A 19,470-nucleotide genomic window follows, 5' to 3' on the forward strand; every position below is an offset into this window, starting at 1 on the left:
TTTGAGAAAAAAAATGCAACAAAAAAGGTTACTATCATTATAAGTTTTCGAGCTATTGACCTTAACGTTATACCACTGTTTAGTGCAAAATGACTCATTTTCAGCAAATATGCTGACAAAAAATTAATATAAGACAAACACTAGCAAATGAACAATATGCAGCAATATTATGCTATTTTATTCCATAAAAGCTTTAAATACTTATTTCGACACATACGAACATTTCATTTGTGTCATCTGACAACATTTTAAAATAGGGTTTCCATGGTAACATAATTTTTAATTTGACTTTTTTTCAAAATAATGATTTTTCTGTCGTTATTTAATACACTATATAACAATAAAAATTGCAAATGTAATTTGTATACTTTTAAAATATTTATTTGTCAGATGTACCTTCTGAAACTTTAAGTAAAGTAATGATAATAATACTACAGCATTTGTGTGTGTAGACAGTAATGCACAAACATACCATGCTCACTTAAGGTGTTCGACTTCATTTTTCAACATATGCTATTAAAATGAACTATTTTCATTGCAAGTTGACTTAAACAAACATGTCCCACATCTGTAAAAAAACAAAATAAACATGTGACACAATTTTATATGAATATATGAATATCAAAAATATTTATTGTTTATTGCCAGGTAAACAAATAGATAAAAAAAACATAGAAAACAAGTTTGGTCTTTGACTGTTCATGAATTATATGACTGTCATATTTTTTTACAAATAGAATACGTAGGTCATCTTGTGAGCTCATTTTTTTACAAATATAATAGGCGCATTGTAATGTTTATAATTATGCATATGAAAATGCAATACAGATCTTATTGATTTACAGCATTCGTTGTCAAAATTGAACAATTAAAATTATAAATTATTACAAAAGAAACAATTGTCCCGAAAAAAAAAATATCTTGCATTATCGTTCAAAATATTGTACAAAATTAATTAACTAAAAAACATGATAAACAGTACATCCCAACGCATTATCTGTTATGTTACAGTAAAACTGTGCTTACCATATAAATGATAGAACATTACACAGTGATAACAATAATCTATACTCAAATTCTTGATCGAAATAGTAATCTTCATCATCACAGCCCTATTTTAACAATTAACTAATTTACAGCTGATCATTATGCCATTTGCTTCACATTGTAAAATAAATTGTTTAAATGTTGATTACATATGATGACATTTTAATATAAATTTGTATTAAGCCTGAAAGAACCACTTTTTCAAATCATGGGAAGTGTGCTTACCTGTAAGCACATTAATGCATATTTGCATGACAAAACCTCCGTCAAAAATTTTAACTCGTACTAAGTACACATATCAGTCTGAGAGGATAAATCACAATAATAGTATTTCAAGTATTTCATGTACTGGTTATTTATCATGAATATTAAAATTTGCTTGAACAATCTTTTTGCAAATACGTGCATAAGTGATCTGAAAGTTGTCCGTTTATACAGAATTACTAATGAAGAAAAAGCAAAATAAATTAAATTATGAACATGTGCTATTGCCCCAACCTGAACATATTGCGCTTGTATTTGCTGTACAAGGCCTTTCAACATCAGGCAATAGGCATGTCAAATTTTTCACACATGTCACCTGCAAACTTCCAGTATGTTATCACATAAGTTCCACTGTAGTTCAGATGAACATCCTGCTCCTGAGATTGTGACCGGCAGTAGTAGTAGTAAGTACCTCATTGATGCTGCTGACACCTTTTATCAATAAGTTAAACTTGGTTTTCTCAACATTGTCAAGTTCAATGTAGGTAACAAATCTAGGATCTGTTGAATTGAACGCAACCTTATGGTACTGAAATAGTACCTCCAATAGCACAAACAACCGCCCGTCAGAGAAATCAAACGTCTCATCTCCATAGGTGGGCAGTTGTGACGGCTCATATGTATCTTCCCACACAGCTTTCTAACACCTGTAATAATTGCATAAAATATTAAAAATGGATTATTGCATGCGCATAACAACCTAGTCTCTAAATACCCTAAAGAACTTCAACAATCATTTGATGACATCTAACCGTGAAAAAAAGAACCAAACAGCCTTGAAATATATCGGTTATCAACAACATAGATATTTAAAAAGCATTCATATTATTTGCTTTCAGTGGACAAGGATTTTAAAGAAATTTATATTTTATTGGATTTGTATTTGTTAGTTACAAATGTGCGTCTTTCAAATACGTGTACATACTTAAATATGTGCAACATTGTACCCAATAATTGAGTCATAACTACATGAAGAATTTCTACATCCATGTTTGTAAACTTGTTCTTCTTAATGCAAAAGTGCTGATCTGGAGCAAAATTGTTGTGTCCAGCGATCATTATGTTGTACTCAATTTTCATATGCAAGCCTGAAAAAATAGACATTCCAAAATATAATGGATTTCTCTGCATTAAGTAAATTCATTATATTTAAACTATTGAAGATTATATATGTTTACTCGTAGTACCGGTAACTATTACTTAACGGTAACCAGTATATTTTCAAATTATTGTTATTATTATTCAAGATAATTTGAAGGCAAATGATATGTATAACACAAATTAATAGTACACATGCCGACAACCACATGCCTTTTCAAAGCATTCTTGAAGTTGTTTGTGTAACCGGTGACTTGAGAATAACATTCAATTGAATAAGAGTCAACATGTTAAAGGTAATATGAGGAAACTAAAAAATGACCAGGAATAATCTGACTCATCGCCTACATTACTTTTTCAACATGTCCATTACCATCCAAATATTCATGTATGGTTTTGATTTGATAATTATTGTTCAATTGTAACTTGTTAATGTTAGACAGAATTTTGACTATCAATGAATCGAAGGGATTAAACCTCATGAATTACATCTTCTGAAAACTATTTCCTGTGCACGTGTTGTCTTATAATTACTAATTTAAAGAATTAAAAACGTTGTTTTCATTGGAATCGCAGCTGTAAAAAGAGTGTTATTGGCCCAAATCTAATTGACATTTTAAAATCACGTTTTTCTCCACAACGTCATTTGCGCAACAATACCCAAAATCGCTTCGAACGTCACATATATGTATACATATTTCATAACATTATACATAGACAATCATATAACTGTTTAAGCAATTGTAGCGAATGATATCCGTATATATATGTGCGTGTATCAAAAATTTAATAAAGTATCCGTAGATATTGTGCATACAGCGTTATTGATTTTTATGATTATTATTAAAAAATAGGTTTTCACAGGTAAATGTAATGAAATATACATTACTTTTGTCTACAATATGATTCCTAATATATGAGCATATAGTTATCAATATCATTATACCATCATAAATATAAAATCGTGTTTGTTTTGAACGCGTATTTAAATACAGATTTTTTCTGTATAGCTACAAACCGACGTTCTGAAGCAAACAACGGAGGAACGTCAAAAGTCTATAGAAACAGACTACAATGAATCTTGTAAAGGTATGTCCAGTCTTGTAAAGGTATTACTTCACGGTAATGAATGTCGCCGAACAATATCATCAAGCTTATAGTTCTAAACATTTAATATTTGTGTGAAACGTGATCAACTTTCAAAATATTTTTAGTAAATTAATTGCATTTTTTGAACATCAAACCATTTATGTAAATGCTAAAACGTTTGCCAATTGCAAACAATTTTATGATCATGAGCGCAGGGATTAAACGATATGCTTATGTTACGTTTATGTAGCAAAGTGATGAACATTCCAATATTATTTCACACAATTGAAATTCAGTACTTAATAGTGTGCAGTTAATATAAATTGTAATATTACTTCTTGATAAAACTATATGATGTGTTACATTACATTTCTCGCTTTTGAATTACAAGAGCACCGCAAGAATCCTGATTTAGATCTAAGAAGGGAACCGAATGAATATTGTTTTGTTCGTAGTCATCTATTGGTCATTTAAGGCTTCAAGGTTTGATTTGTGGAAAAAAAAATCTCCGCTGTCTGTTTTCTATGCGGGTTGCAATCAGAGGTGTTGCGAAAGCAGTATTACCTTGATATTTTTTTTCTTAAGGTTACGAAGTGAATGACGTGTCAAGTTCACTATGATACTCTAAATCGGATCTTATCTTGACCACTTGAAACCACAAACTGACGTTGTAGACACCGTCGTTAATATGAAAGTGCTCATATAAAGTAAGGTACATGAACACATCTGAGCCTCGAACGTGGAAAGCTGGGCTTTTTAAATGTGCGTAAGATGCCGTCCAAAATTAGCCTGTGCACTCCACACAGATAAATCGGTGACGAAACATTACACTTTCATTGGAACTTTGTTAATAAGAGACTTCATTGACGAAAAACATCCTAAATTGCGGAAAGGTAGTTTCTGATTAGTCTATGTGGACTGCACAGGCTAATCTATGACGACACTGTAGGCACATGCATACAACCGAGTTATCACAGAACGCGGCTCATATACAGCACACGAACACATAGACATCATTTTGACTGCTCAATTACCACACAAAATGCTCGTCTTTATTGGACTTTTTTATATAAAAAAATGCAATTTTAATACACGTTTTGTTAATTTAACTGTAATGGACAGATATGCAGAGAATATCAGCCAATCATTAGCGAGAAAAGCGTTTATTACCCCGGGGACATAGCAAGAAAACATCCGCATTAGGCATCTCAAACAAAATTAACCTCCTTTGCAATGTCAGTGTAAAGGCTATTTATAGTATGCAAATCTTGAAATTAAAAAAGACGCACGACTCAACAAGAACCTATTTTCAAGATGGCAATTTGACACATCAACACAATCGATTATTTATTATTATTGCAGACGATTTGAAAAAAAGCTACAAATATAAAGACCACTGATGTATTATTATGTTTATAATGATTCATAGTCATATATTTATAAAATATTTGTGATGTAACAACTCTGTGAAAATTACCAACGACTCAACAAGCCTAACTGTCTACATCCCCTACCCCTTGATTCAGCCACACATCGTTAAAACCACCATTACCTAATATACTTTTTACCTTGTAGACCCAATATCTGTTATAGGGGTTTGCTTTTAATTCTCGGAACATAATAGCATAAACAAGTTTTAAATATTTAATAGCATGTGTGTTTACTATCTTTAACCAATATCTAAATACATTATTGCTATGTCTGACAGATAAAGATGTTCTTCCTAGTTCCCCATATACAAAGTTATTATGTGTTTGTCTTCGGACTCCTTATGATACTTTGCAATTATTTAAATGTATTCATTCCATCTTTATATAGCTCTTTAAACCCCCATATATCGGAGCAATAACTTAAAACCGGGTATATTAATGTATCAAACATTTCTAACCTGTGTTGTATTGTAATGTTATAAAATTTTGACAAACATTGTCTTAATTTAACAATAGCTTTCAAAGATTGTCCACACGGGCTATCAAACGTTTTGGAAAATGAGCCCCCTGAGTAAAAGACAAACCCAAATACCTAAATTTATCAACAATTTCTAAAACGTTGCTATCATATAGGGATTTCATATTTCGTCTTAGTCTTTCTCCTTTTTAACAAACCATTACTCTAGTTTTTTTTTGTGTATTGACCTTTAACCTCCATCGAGCCTATTATTGTTTTAACAAATCTAACCCTTTATGTAAACCAGCTTCACGTTCTCAAAACAAAACAATATCGTCGGTATATATCATTATCAATAACTTGGCTTCATTTATTCCGTCATAATTGTTTTTCAGCAAATATTCCTCAATGTCATTCAAATACATCGCAAATAAAAAAGTTGACAATGATTCGCCCTGACGTACCCCTAAATAGCATGTAAAACTATCACTTACCTCATAATCATAGTTTACCCTTGACTTAACAATAATATACATTGAACGGAGTATGTTAAATATTTTCCCTCTAATACTTAACTTCATCAGTTTATACCAGAGAATATCTCTTACTATGCAATCAAATGCTTTTGTAAAATCTATAAATGCTACGTACAGTTTCTTTTTTCTGATTTAATAAATGATTTATTACATTATGAAGTACAAACATATTATCTATTGTGCCCATATTTGTCTAAATCCTGCCTGAGCCTCAATGTAAACATTATATTTTACATCCAAATCGTTACCCGGTCATTTAAAACTTTCCTAAATAATTTGCCTAATGTACTCAGTAAAGTGATACCCTTCTAGTTATTCGTAATATTAAAATCGACTTTTTTATGCAATGGGACCACATAACCCTCTGACCATATTAATGGGAAGTATCCCGAATCAAAAACAAGAACTGTCAGAAGACAGCGCGCTCTACTGTTTGAGTGCTTGACAGTATAACGTAAGTCATCATGGGGAAATTGTTATATTCAATAAGTTCAGGGTAATATAGTCAAAGTCTATCTAAAAGTGGACCATAATTGAAACATATTGATCGCTAATGTTTTAAAGAAGTGGTTTATTATAGACAATTCTGAGTTCAGATATATTTTCCACAATCAATTGAAAATTTGTAAAAGACATAAAACAAACTAATAAGATTATATATCAAGTTTGATAGCAATTGCTTAGGTGGGATGGTTGGACGGTCTTTCAAAAATAAAATAATAAAAATAAAATTTTTGGTTTTGTTACCGTGTTTCAAAGTGGGGGTGGGGTGGAGAGGGTAAATAATGTGGGGGTGTGGTCATTTATTATATGATTTTTTTTTAAATAAGAAAAAAAGGAGAGTCTTGGGTGGGCTGTGGGGGATAGTTTGGGTGGAGTCCATTATGGTATGTTAGGTAAATGTTGTTCTGTCAATGTATGAATCAAATCTGATCCTAAATTAAGAAGTTATGGCAATTTGTGCAAAATTTATTTCTTTGACCTTGAGATTCAATGTCATTCAAAGGTCAAGGTCAAATTCAACTTGCGAGCTAAATTACCCTCATAATAGTAAGAAAGTATTTAGAGTTTGAAAGCAATAGCCGTGATACTTTAAAAGTAAAGTGCATCCAAACACAAAATTTAACAAAATATTTAAAAATGCTAAACCAAAAATGGGCCATTATTTGGTTAAAATGCCAACCAGAGTTATGCAACTTGTCCTGTACAGTCCCCTTATGATAGTTAGCGAATGTTCCAAGTCTGAAAGCAATAGCTATGATACGTTAGGAGTAAAATGGACCAAACACTAAACTTAAACAAATTTTCGATTTTCTAAGTATAAAAGGGGCCATGATTCTGTCAAAATGCCAGTCTGATTTACATAACTTTGCCTGCATAGTTCCCTTATTATAGTTAGTAAGTGATGCATGTATGAAAGCAATAGCTTTGAAAATTGAGGAATAAAGTGGACCTAAACACAAAACTTAACAAAATTTTCAATTTTCTAAGAATAAAAAGTGACATTACTCTAAAAAATAATGCTGACAGAGTTATGTACATTGATCTACACAATTGTCTTGTTGCCATAAAGAAGTTTTCCAAGTTTGAGTTAATTATCTTTGATAGTGTTAAAGTTATTTGACTAAAAAAAAACTTTTACCAACAGCGACGCCGACGCCGGGGCGAGTAGTATAGCGCTCATTTTTATTCGAAAAGTCGAGCTTATAAATTAAAATAATGTGCAAAGAGCTGTCGCAAAGATGTCTCTCTCACATCCATACTTAAAAAAATCGTTAAAAAAATTATCTGGCCCACCCGATTAACCATTGTTTAGTTTTTTACAACATTTTGTATTTCATGTGCGGTAATTAATTCAATTCTTTATACATAATGTTCAATTCTCCCCCTAGATATATCTCAATAAAATATGAAATTGCTTCATCTGGTTGAAAAAATACAGACGCGGTATCATTTACCGATTTAAAATATTTAAAAAGCATCTGATGCCAAAGAACTGGAAATGCACACAACCGATCCTTTTAACATTTTCCAATATAACTTGGCATTATTTTTTCTAGCTAGTTTATGTGTTTGCAGTTTATTATAATCATATATTTTAATGTCTAACGCATTTTTTATAATTTGATCTAGCTTCCACCAGGTACCTCCTTGTTTCATCGCAAGGGTTATAACTGTATTAATTAACAGAAGTATAATATGTATAATAAGAACTCTTTCAATTTTTACACTCATTGTCAAAGTATACAGCATCCTTATTATTTTTTCTTAACAAAAATTACTATGTGAATTTTGTTAAAATATTTGCTTACACACACCATCCTATATGTCTGTTAAAGCTTGAACATTTAAGTCGATATCCTAATATGAGTTTGCCACAAGAATGTTTGCACAAAGATATTCAAAATGTATAATATTGTCTTCCGAACGTAATACATTCATATTTTTTACAAGCATCCCGTTTATTTTTGTATAACAATTTAACAGGAGCCCCCTTTATTGTTGACATCAACATAATTATCCAATGTGTACAAACTTAAACTAAAAGTAATAACACAATGATCGGACACAATACTATGGTCGTAAATGTCAAATGTTTTAAACAGTTTAAGAAGATCGCGTTTGCACAAAACATGATCGACAACGCAACACGCTTGTGAGTTTACACATGTGCATTTACCAATGGTTTTATCTGTACCACAGCGGCCGTTTACTATCCTTAAACATGTCGATATACAAAAATCTTGTAATATTTTACCATATTCATTTACTGTTTGATATTGACATTTTCTCTCAATTGCATCATCCATTACAAAATCATCTGGCAATGTTTAAAATATGTTTATTCTCATATTCTGCATAATCCGTGCATGTAAATACCACCTGTTCGAAATAAATCATATCATTTGTTAATAAAGTTATTTGCATCCTTTAAGATTTCTCTACTACTACATTGAGGCACATTGTATATCAAACAGAGACAAACTTCATTCTGCAAACCAAATAAGATAAATTTTAATTTATGCCAAATTATACCATCATCAGTGCATTTTACACATTCAACATACTTGAATAAACGTTCATGTACACCTGCTATGACCACACCACTTTTTCCCCAAGTTTCAGTAAATAACAAAATATCATTTGTACTTAATAACTTTTAAATTTCAAATGTATCTTATTTATTGTAGGATTTTACTATCATTCCTTGAATGTTCAAAACTAAAAACTTGATCTCTCGTGACACCTCATCGCTGTCCTACTTTTGAGCCGTGTTCTGCTCGTGCATTTGCGCTGTCAATTTAATGGGATCCCACGCTTGCTTTCACAATAGATCTATTTTTAGAATTCGCTGCAACGGAACTTTTGATTGGGGGATTTACATTGCTTGTCGTGTTTAAATTTCAGGAGTTCGGAAACATCTGTTTTTTTTTGGTGTTTTTATCTGTGTTTGTATTAGATACAGTTTTTGCGTACGAAGGTTCCTGTTAAAGTTTACGTTCCGTGCACAACCGTGGTATGCTTTCGCGTGCTTTCAACTCAGTTCGTTCTATGTCACAAGTTATGGTTTTGTTTACGTTCTCGGTATATTGTAATTCAGATGGATTTTCCGGACAATCTGAGTCTTGAAATATTTCGCTCTCACTTTCAATTCCACTGATAGCCGTGTTTACCTCATCATCTATCACTGTATCTGCCGAGTACACTCTTCCTTCTATGCCTGTGTTTTGAGTGATTTTATGTTCATTTTTGTCTGTGTTTCCTACTTCTAATATGTCATGACCTAGTACTTGAACCCATTTATTAAACCATGTCTATAATTGTTTGCCATTAACAAGTTGTCTGGCTGAATATTTAAGTTGCACTTTATTCTCATTCATTCTAACATTTCCTGCTTCTTTAGATGTATACAGGCTTGATCGTGCTTTTGATATATCTTTAGGGTACTGCCTATCAAGTCAACTAATTAAAGGTTTGTCTTTGTTAGAGGAATATTGTGAAAGGTGGAAATAATGTGTTAACATAAATAAAATAAAGGTTATGGTTTTCAAAAAGGAGGGGCAAACTTAGGAGGGATATTAAATGTTTGTACAAAGACCAAGCATTAGAGATTGTTAAAATATTTACATCCCTAGCAATTGTATTCCCTACACTTGCAGACCAAGCCTCAAAGCTGTATTTAAGCTTAGCTCATATTTTATAAATTATCCAACTATTTCAATACATACCAAATTAGAGTTGTAGGATCAGCTTGTTTTACCCATTTGAAATTATATGTCAGAAATCTGGAGCTTAACTGAGTCAATGACAATTGAAATAGTTCACTTAATTGTTTGCAAAAAACTACTAGGCATGAAAGAGCCATGAATGTAATATATTATTGCTTGAAAATTATTCAGTAAGAAGATTATAAGTATGTTAAGTGTACTTATAGTCACATGTGTAAGAATGTAATAAATAAACCACATTAACATTCTTTGGCAAAATCTGTTTGTAATCTGTTGCAGACATGAGGCATTCACTATGCATGGCAAAACCATAGTGTAGGTGATAGGTGTTGTTTTATCCTTGGTTAAGTCTAGATTAAATGATACATTTATCTAAAATTAGATGTCAGAACTTAATGATTCTTCAAGAACAATAATTTACAGGCAGTTTTGTAAATTTAATTGCAACCTTTCATTTAAAATGTTAGTATAAATAAGTTTAGATCTGATCTTTGTAGATTAAGGGTTTCATCCCGTAGATTAGAAATCGAATTAGGTAAATGTAATAAACCTGAAGCTGTACCTTTTCATGATAGAAATGTCAACGTTGCAAATTTTTTGAGGATGAATATCATTTTTATTCGAAATTTCCTTATATGGTGATATTAGGAAATTGTATATACATAAATGTTATTGAATAAAGGTAGCGCACCTGTAATGGACACCTATCCAAATATAATCTTATCTATTATTTTCTTAGTAAGCATCATTTCGATGAACTACATGCACATTTTTAGGTAGTCTGCCCATGCTTTTTAAAAACATATACTGATTTTTTTTCAAAACCACCCCCACACTCGGCTTTTGCCAAGTTTATGTGCATCTCTGGGGTATATGAAAGTTCCATAATTCATCCAGATTTCCAAATATAGGCATGCACTTGGTGTGTACAGACGCAGTTAAGGTGTTTAAAGTTTAAACAAGATGAAAAAAGTTTTCTTTTACAGACATTTGTTATCTATGGAAGAGCGCCATGAAATGTAAGAGGTTTCAGGCAAGTAGAAATTGAGTTGGTTGAAAACAAAGTGTCATAAAATTCAAAATAGTATCATTTAAGTAATATTTTGAACTTAGTTTTATAGATACACTACATACAGCAAAAATACTAAGAAATAGACAGATTTACCGTTTACTTTTTGAAATAAAAATAAAAATGCAACATTCATGGTTCGTATGTTCAGCAGTAAATCACCCAATTTAGCCATAACGTTGTTTTAATTTTTAAAATTGAAGAATGTTTATAAAAATTGCAACATATTTAACAATAAACATAGCTTATATGCCATATTAAATCAAATTACGTTAGAAAAGAAATAAAACGCGTCGCAAAAAAGTAAACGTCGTTGGCAGGATTCGAACCTGCGCGGAAATATCCCAAAATATTTCTAGTCTATCGCCTTAACCACTAGGCTACGGCACCTATTATAAGGCTCTTCAACCTTCGAAGAAATCGCGGGAAATCATTAGGGGTGCGCTACCTTAATGAAATCGGATAATATAAGTACCCACATAAACTTAGCTTTGTATGAACATTAAGCATTTAGTCAAAGAAACTTGTATAAATAATATAATGATAAATTGTATACATAGAGAATATTATGTGAGTTTTAAATAAATATCACGTTTATCATGCGAGGTTTAGAACCTGAGGCTTGTAAAACGAGACTTGTTTTCTATAGACAAAGAAGGAAATCAAGTGTGGGTTATTCTGCAATAATGTATCAGCGGAACTTAATGTTTCGAAAATAGTTCCGAATATATAACGAAAATATTGCAGTAGAATGCACGTGCTAAAACCCGCTCTAAGATAAATGTAATAAATGTAGCATGTATATACATGTAAGGAAACAACCAATTGTATATTTGGTGATAAGTGGCATAACCAGGCCTACATAGAATGTTATTTGTTAGGCAACGTAATTAAGAAAACATTTAAAGCGTGTAAGCTTTTCAGTAGCATCAATAAACATGACGTCATTTAGTTTCTACGATTGTTGTTCTCAATGAAAGTGACGTCATTTGCAAAATAGTTATGAATGAAAACGACGTCATATGTTTGTAAATTCAATGACGTCACTAAATATTGAACTTTGTACTAAGAAGGGCGGAGTATTGAAACATATAGTTCACGTTCAAATGCTTGAACCACATCAATCAGAATCGTGTTAGAATCGAAATAATATTTTTCTATGATGGTTTGTTATCGAATAACTCACAGTAAGGAGTATAGATGCGCATGAATTATATCACGAGTGCGAAGTGTATATATAATCGCACCAATACATTTAGATATGTCTGATATAACCCTGCAAATTGTATTTATATTATATTTAACAGGAAGTTATTATATCAATCAATGTGTTTCGGAATATCATATTCCTTAGAAATAACATATAAGTTATATTTATGGCCCCCTACGACGAAGAGGGGGTATATTGTTTTGCACATGTCGGTCCGTCGCTCGGTCGGTCGGTCCGTCCACCAGATGGTTTCCGGATGATAACTCAAGAACGCTTAGGCCTAGGATCACGAAACTTCATAGAAACATTTATCATGACTGGCAGATGACTCCTGTTGATTTTCAGATCACTACGTCAAAGGTCAAGGTCACAGTGACTCAAAATAGAAAAATGATTTCCGGATGATAACTCAAGAATGCTTACGCCTAGGATAATGAAACTTCATAGAAACATTGATCATGACCGGCAGATTACCCCTATTGATTTTCAGGTTACTAGGTCAAAGGTCAAGGTCAAAGTGACTCGAAATAGTAAAATGGTTTCCGGATGATAACTCAATAATGCTTACGCCTGGGATCATGAAACTTCATAGGTACATTGATCATGACTGGCAAATGACCCCTTTTGATTTTCATGTCACTAGGTCAAAGGTCAAGGTCACAGTGACTCAAAACAGTAAAATGGTTTCCGGATGATCACTCATTAATGCTTACGCCTAGGATCATGAAACTTCATTGGTACATTGATCATGACTGGCAAATGACCCCTTTTGATTTTCAAGTCACTAGGTCAAAGGTCAAGGTCACAGTGACTCAAAACCGGTGAAATGGTTTCCGGATGATAAATCAAGAATGCTTACGCCTAGGATCATGGAACTTCATAGGTACATTGATAATGACTGGCAGATGACCCCTATTGATTTTCAGTCACTAGGTCAAAAGTCAAGGTCACAGTGACTCGAAATAGTAAAATGGTTTCCGGATGATAACTCAAGAATGCTTACGGCTAGGATCATGAAACTTCATAGGTACATTGATCATGGTTGGCAGATGACCCCTATTAATTTTCAGGTCACTAGGTCAAAGGTCAAGGTCACAGTGACAAAAACCGTATTCACACAATGGCTGACAATACAACTGACAGCCCATATGGGGGCATGCATGTTTCACAAACAGCCCTTGTTAATTGTGAAACTGAATCAGATTCATCAATACAAATAAAAGGATAACCAGATGTATACATTATATCCACAGAATGTAACAAAAAGAGTGGAACAAATAATTTCCAAATATTTAGAACGAATTTGTAAATACCCATGACATCAGTTATCAAACGGACTACTTTTTATACGCCCGTATAAAATACGGGACGTATTATGTGAAACCCCTTGGCGGGCGGGCGGGCGGCGGGCGGGCGGCGGGCGGCGGGCGGAAGGCATCACTTTGTCCGGACTCTAATTCAAATTGTATTCATCCGATCTTCACCAAACTTGGTCAGCAGTTGCATCTAGTTGATATCTAGGCCAAGTTCGAATATGGGTCATGCCGGGTCAAAAACTAGGTCATAGGGTCAATAAGTGCATTTTCAAAGGGGCCACTTTGTCCGGAATCTATTTCAAATTGTATTCATCCGATCTTCACCAAACTTGGTCAGCAGTTGCATCTAGTTGATATATAGGCCAAGTTCGAATATGGGTCATGCCGGGTCAAAAACTAGGTCACGGGGTCACTAAGTGCATTTCAAGGATTAAGCATGGTGTCCGCTTTCTAATTGAAGTAGTTTTCATCCGATCTTCACCAAATTTGGTCAGAAGTTGTGTCTAGATGATATGTAGGTCAAGTTCAAATATGGGTCATGCCGGGTCAAAAACTAGGTCACGAGGTTACCTAGTGCATTTCAAGCATTAAGCATGGTGTCCGCTCTCTAATTGAAGTAGTTTTCATCTGATCTTCACCTAATTTGGTCAGAAGTTGTGTCTATATGATATGTAGGTCAAGTTCGAATATGGGTCATGCCGGGTCAAGAACGAGGTCACGAGGTCACATACTGCATTTCAAGCATTTAGCATGGTGTCTCCTCTGTAATTGAAGTAGTTTTCATCTGATCTTCACCAAATTTAGTCAGATGTTACATCTAAATGATATGTAGGTCAAGTTCAAATATGGGTCATTCCGGGTCAATAACTAGGTCTCGACACGGACTCTAGATTTCAATATACATTCCGTGGTCTCGAGGTCACTTAGTGCATTTCAAGCATTGAGCATGGTGTCCGAAACTTTCGAACGGGCGTATCTTGTGACAGTTTGGCACTCTTGTTTAGAAATGCCTTGCTATGCAAATGTCAATGATCAAAAGACATGTCTAAATTTTAGAAGCAAATGTAAATGGATGGCCAAAACAAACAAATAAAATAAAAACTATAAAAGGTATTAAACATAATAAAAACACAACAGTTAACCATTAATGATAACACTCTATGTAATATTTATTGATTAATTAATTAATTATAAATACATAATAGTTATATATTTATTTATTAATAAACTCAATACAATATGTTTTTGTAAAATACCCTTAAAATACCTGGTTTGAATAGCCTGAATCTCATTACTTTTTAAATGTATCACTAAACAAAAAATACATTTATATAGACATTAACATAAATAGTACAACGTACGATTGTGTGCATGAAGGTAATTTTGAATTGTTTTTAGAAACTTGTTATGTCAAACAAAGTCGTCCAAACATTTTGGAATTAACCATTCGATGAAATCGCAAATAAATATTCAATTTGAATAAAAGTCATAGAGAAGCCCTCACTAAAAACAAATCAGTGAGAACAGTAAAAACATAACAGACCAAGACTTATAAATAACAACCTTATATTTAAACAAGTTTATCAAAAACAAAGATCACAGAAACCCTCCAGAAAACTCCTTGCAAATGCCTATAGATTGCAAAAATATCTTGCAATGATATAAGTAAGTAAATCCACAATTAATCAGTTTACAATCTCGGTTAATATCTTGCCACGTATCGGCACACCATTCGCAATATCGATTGTTATGAAAACGAGCAAGTCACACTGCGAAGCATCGTGTGAAGTATTTAGTGGAAACTTCAAAGAGCAAAGTATCCATACTTGATACTTCTCAATAGTCGTGTATTATTTTCCTTCGCATTTGACGACCTGAAACCAAAGCATAACAATCTCAAAAAAGCAAGACCAAGACCCTTATGAGCTCTGTTTTAACAATAAATATGGTATGAAATTCTTATAATTTTATCATAATTGTAATTAAATATTTCATTTTTTCCTCGCATTTAATTCTATTTAACATGTTTTTGTTTGCTAGTTTTGTTAAAAATATCAAAATGTCTGATACAAGATTTATCATCAATAATGCAAATAAAATGATATGCGCCAATAGGTTTTTAATATCGACATATGATAAGGCTGAAGCAGATCTACGCTTGTTTCCTAATGATAAAATTAATATAACGGAAGTATTGTCATAGACTGCACGATTTACAAAGAAGTTCTAATCAGTGGTTCTTGAGGCAAGGGCATATAATACTTGCAAAGATATTAACAACTATTGCAATTGAGGCCGATTTTGATAAGGCAAACTATGTCATTTTACCAAAAAATACTTTTTAAAAAATAACGAGATTCAAATAATGCATCTTCTGAAAGCAGGCAAAACACAAGGCACAAACATAAATTACAGCGAAATTTGAAAACAAACACCGAATAGATGCTCAACAATGCTGATAGTATACTCCACTTCAACTCGCGAGTCATGCAAAAAATAAATTATTCAGTAACAAAATATCTTCTGCTTTCAACACATTAAAAATGAACATTTTTCTCCCCACCGACCACGCAGTTACCCGATAACAATTTCCTGGCCAAATAAATAAGATACATGACCTGTTCTTTGGAACAATTATGAATGTATAGAACCTCAATATTTACACGCACACACACACACACCGCAAGAGGCAAACCACACAGCTAACTCCAAATTTAAAAAAAAATATCCATTAATGTACACATGTTGACGCACTTCGAAGACGAGAACGACCTGTCTTGACATACTACAAACGCAAATAAAGAGTTTCTAATAGCATGTGCTTTATATGCATCTATTATGTGCTATTTATCACATGCTATAACCTGTTTCCCATGCAATACAACCATTACATTTTTTATTACACATGTTGAATACAACATTTTTAAGCGTTTTTATTGGCTTAGTTTTCGTTTGTTGACCAATCGCATTTTGTTATTTTGCTGAAATGACGTTGCAACGTCAAATGACGTCACGAATTGTAAACAACATTCGGGATTTATCATTATGTTTGCGTAAATATTTATTTAATTTGCGCATTGAAAAGCATGTGATAATAAAGCTCTGACACTCGTTGTCATATCATACCATATTTTATTAAATTCGTCCAGGCTCGCTTACTAACAAATTCCTTGAACTCGTTTAATAAAATATGGTATGATATGACAACTCGTGCCAGATTTTATATATATATTATTGCTCCATAAACTTATGTTGTAAAATTGATGACACAAATTGACTTAACTGAATGACGCTGCTTTGTTTGTTGAGGACCCATGCTAGTTTCAGAATAGATTCATACACGCTAAACAAATATTTTATCATATAAAAAGGATGTGCGTGGTATGAGTGGTATGATATATAAGCCTCGCCGTTTTTTTATTTCAATCCTCGCCTGATATATTAAAAGAATATCCGGCAGTCACTTGTTATTCTTGATAGAAGCATAGTTTGAACATTGTAACGGTCAATTGAAAAGCATGATTTTCATGGCTGGGGTACAGTTAATCCTGGTAAATTGTCAAGAGATCGCATTAATGGTCTACTTATTATGAAACTTGCTTATAAAAAATTTCCCAATTATATGCATGCTTACATGTAGTTTGAATATGGGTTACATTCGTTATTCATCTCTAGGTGATTGTTAAGTAATATATTATTAACACTCTCAATACCGAAAGAATTGCCCAAATCAAAATGACTCTTGGTCAAATCAAGTATTACCCAATCATGTGAGGTTATACTTTGCCACTATGTTAAATAAATGAAAAAGCTTATGAGCACTAAATGCCGCATGTATTGCCAAATGTTTATAAATCTTGGTCAGAACATTTTTTCTAATTGTATCTAAGTGGGATTTTCGAAATAACGTCACAATTGATCAAAACTATGTCAACAATTCTAATAACAGAAATAGATTATTACCCATATATTAATTTATCTGGAAAACATTTATCCAAATGATAACTCAGTAGAGTTCGAAACAAAATCAATTTGCGTCAACTATTTGGTATCAAAGCATATGAACACCATAGGAACCTTTTCAGTTGCAAATTAGTCATAAAAGTTTGTGACACTAAAAGTTTAATCCAAGCGGTATCTGCGTCGCTGATTTCGAAAATGGATCATGTTAGATCAAAATTGTATAGTGCGCTTGTTAACACTTTAGAGGCTACATGTTTTATTAGTGTTTATGAAATAAGTTCAAAACATTTATTCTAAATATAGCTGAGCTGAGTTTTGAATAGGCTACATGGTACTAAACGCTAGGCAACTGCATCATATTAACTAACAAAATTAATAACACTCTAAAAAAACACAGTTGTTGCCCGAACATCATGAAACATGCTCAGCATTATCTTCTAATGAGCTCTAAAATGGTTCTCCAAACAGAGCAAAAGCCGATCAAACCTAATAACTTCATTTGGATCTGATGTTAGCAACCTATGGCAGTTGGCACTATTTTTATCATAACACTGCCAAAAGCAATTATATTGCTTCTACCACGGCTTCTAAAACTACTACCAGTGATTTCAATTTAGGCAGAATCCCGCATTTTGGTGCAAGCGAGTTGCAATGTTCTCATTTTTGACTCCTGCAAAAAATTAGTCATGCATCATTGTAACACAGTTGTTTTCCACAATCCAACTTTAAAAAGGATCAGAAATTATTATTTATGAAAATACTACTACTACTACTAGTTCTAGTATTACTACTACTACTACTACTACTACTACTACTACTACTACTACTACTACTACTACTACTACTACTACTACTACTACTACTACTACTACTACTACTACTACCACTACTACTACCACTACTATTACCTCAACTACTACTACGACTAATGTTACTACTACTGCTAATACTGATACTTCTACTTATAACACAACAACAACTACTACAACTACTACTACTACTTATACTGCTTCTCCTTCAACTACTACTACTAGTATTCATACTAACACTACTACCTCAACTACTACTACTACAACTACTACTTATATTACTACTAAAACTACTCCTACTTCTACTACTACTTCTGCTTCTACTACTATTTCACAACTGGTCGAAGGTATGAGGAAGCTTTACAACATCAAATTAACTAACGTGACCATACCTCCATTAGATGACTATAGTGATGAAAAATTACGAGTTATTTGTATGCCGCCGAACATTTGGAAAATGTATAAGAACAAAGCTGTGTTTAAGAAAACAGGAAAACACGTACACTGATGTGTTCATAACAAATGATCAATTGAACCGACGAATGGTTCTTTAAAGGGATGCTGAGTCTGGTAAAACCACATTCTTAGCAAAGTTGGCCCTGGTCTGGTGTGAAGAATCGCAACGTCCTAGTGTAATGGATGATAGCTCACATAACTTTGTTGATTTAGACGTTCTGAAAGGCTATGTGTTCGGTAAAAGAGTTGGGCGTATATACAATAATTAAATAACAATTAATAAACTAGATATTCTCCCAGGAAGACCATAAGAAGGCCTACGAACTGTTTAATGAGATTTTGAAGCATGAACGTTGCTTGGAACTATTTGATGGGCCAGATGAGTGGATCGGATCTAGAAATCGTCACAACCTACCGACATTGGTAGTAGATCACTGCAAGTGTATGATGATAATTACAACACACGACCTTGGAAATTGGCTGATGATAAAGTTAAG

General features: G+C 32.8%; 1 protein-coding gene across 1 annotated transcript in view; it reads left to right on the forward strand.

Annotated features, from left to right (window-relative positions):
• The first annotated feature begins 3,423 nt into the window (after window positions 1-3,423).
• LOC127840578 (uncharacterized) overlaps window positions 3,424-19,470 on the forward strand; it is a 47,145-nt gene continuing 31,098 nt past the window's right edge. Inside the window, exon 1 of the mRNA XM_052368988.1 lies at window positions 3,424-3,498. The gene's annotated coding sequence lies outside the window, so the exon portion shown is untranslated. The remainder of the gene's footprint in view (window positions 3,499-19,470) is intronic.

Source organism: Dreissena polymorpha, chromosome 8, assembly GCF_020536995.1.
Source record: "Dreissena polymorpha isolate Duluth1 chromosome 8, UMN_Dpol_1.0, whole genome shotgun sequence".
NCBI lineage: Eukaryota > Metazoa > Mollusca > Bivalvia > Myida > Dreissenidae > Dreissena > Dreissena polymorpha.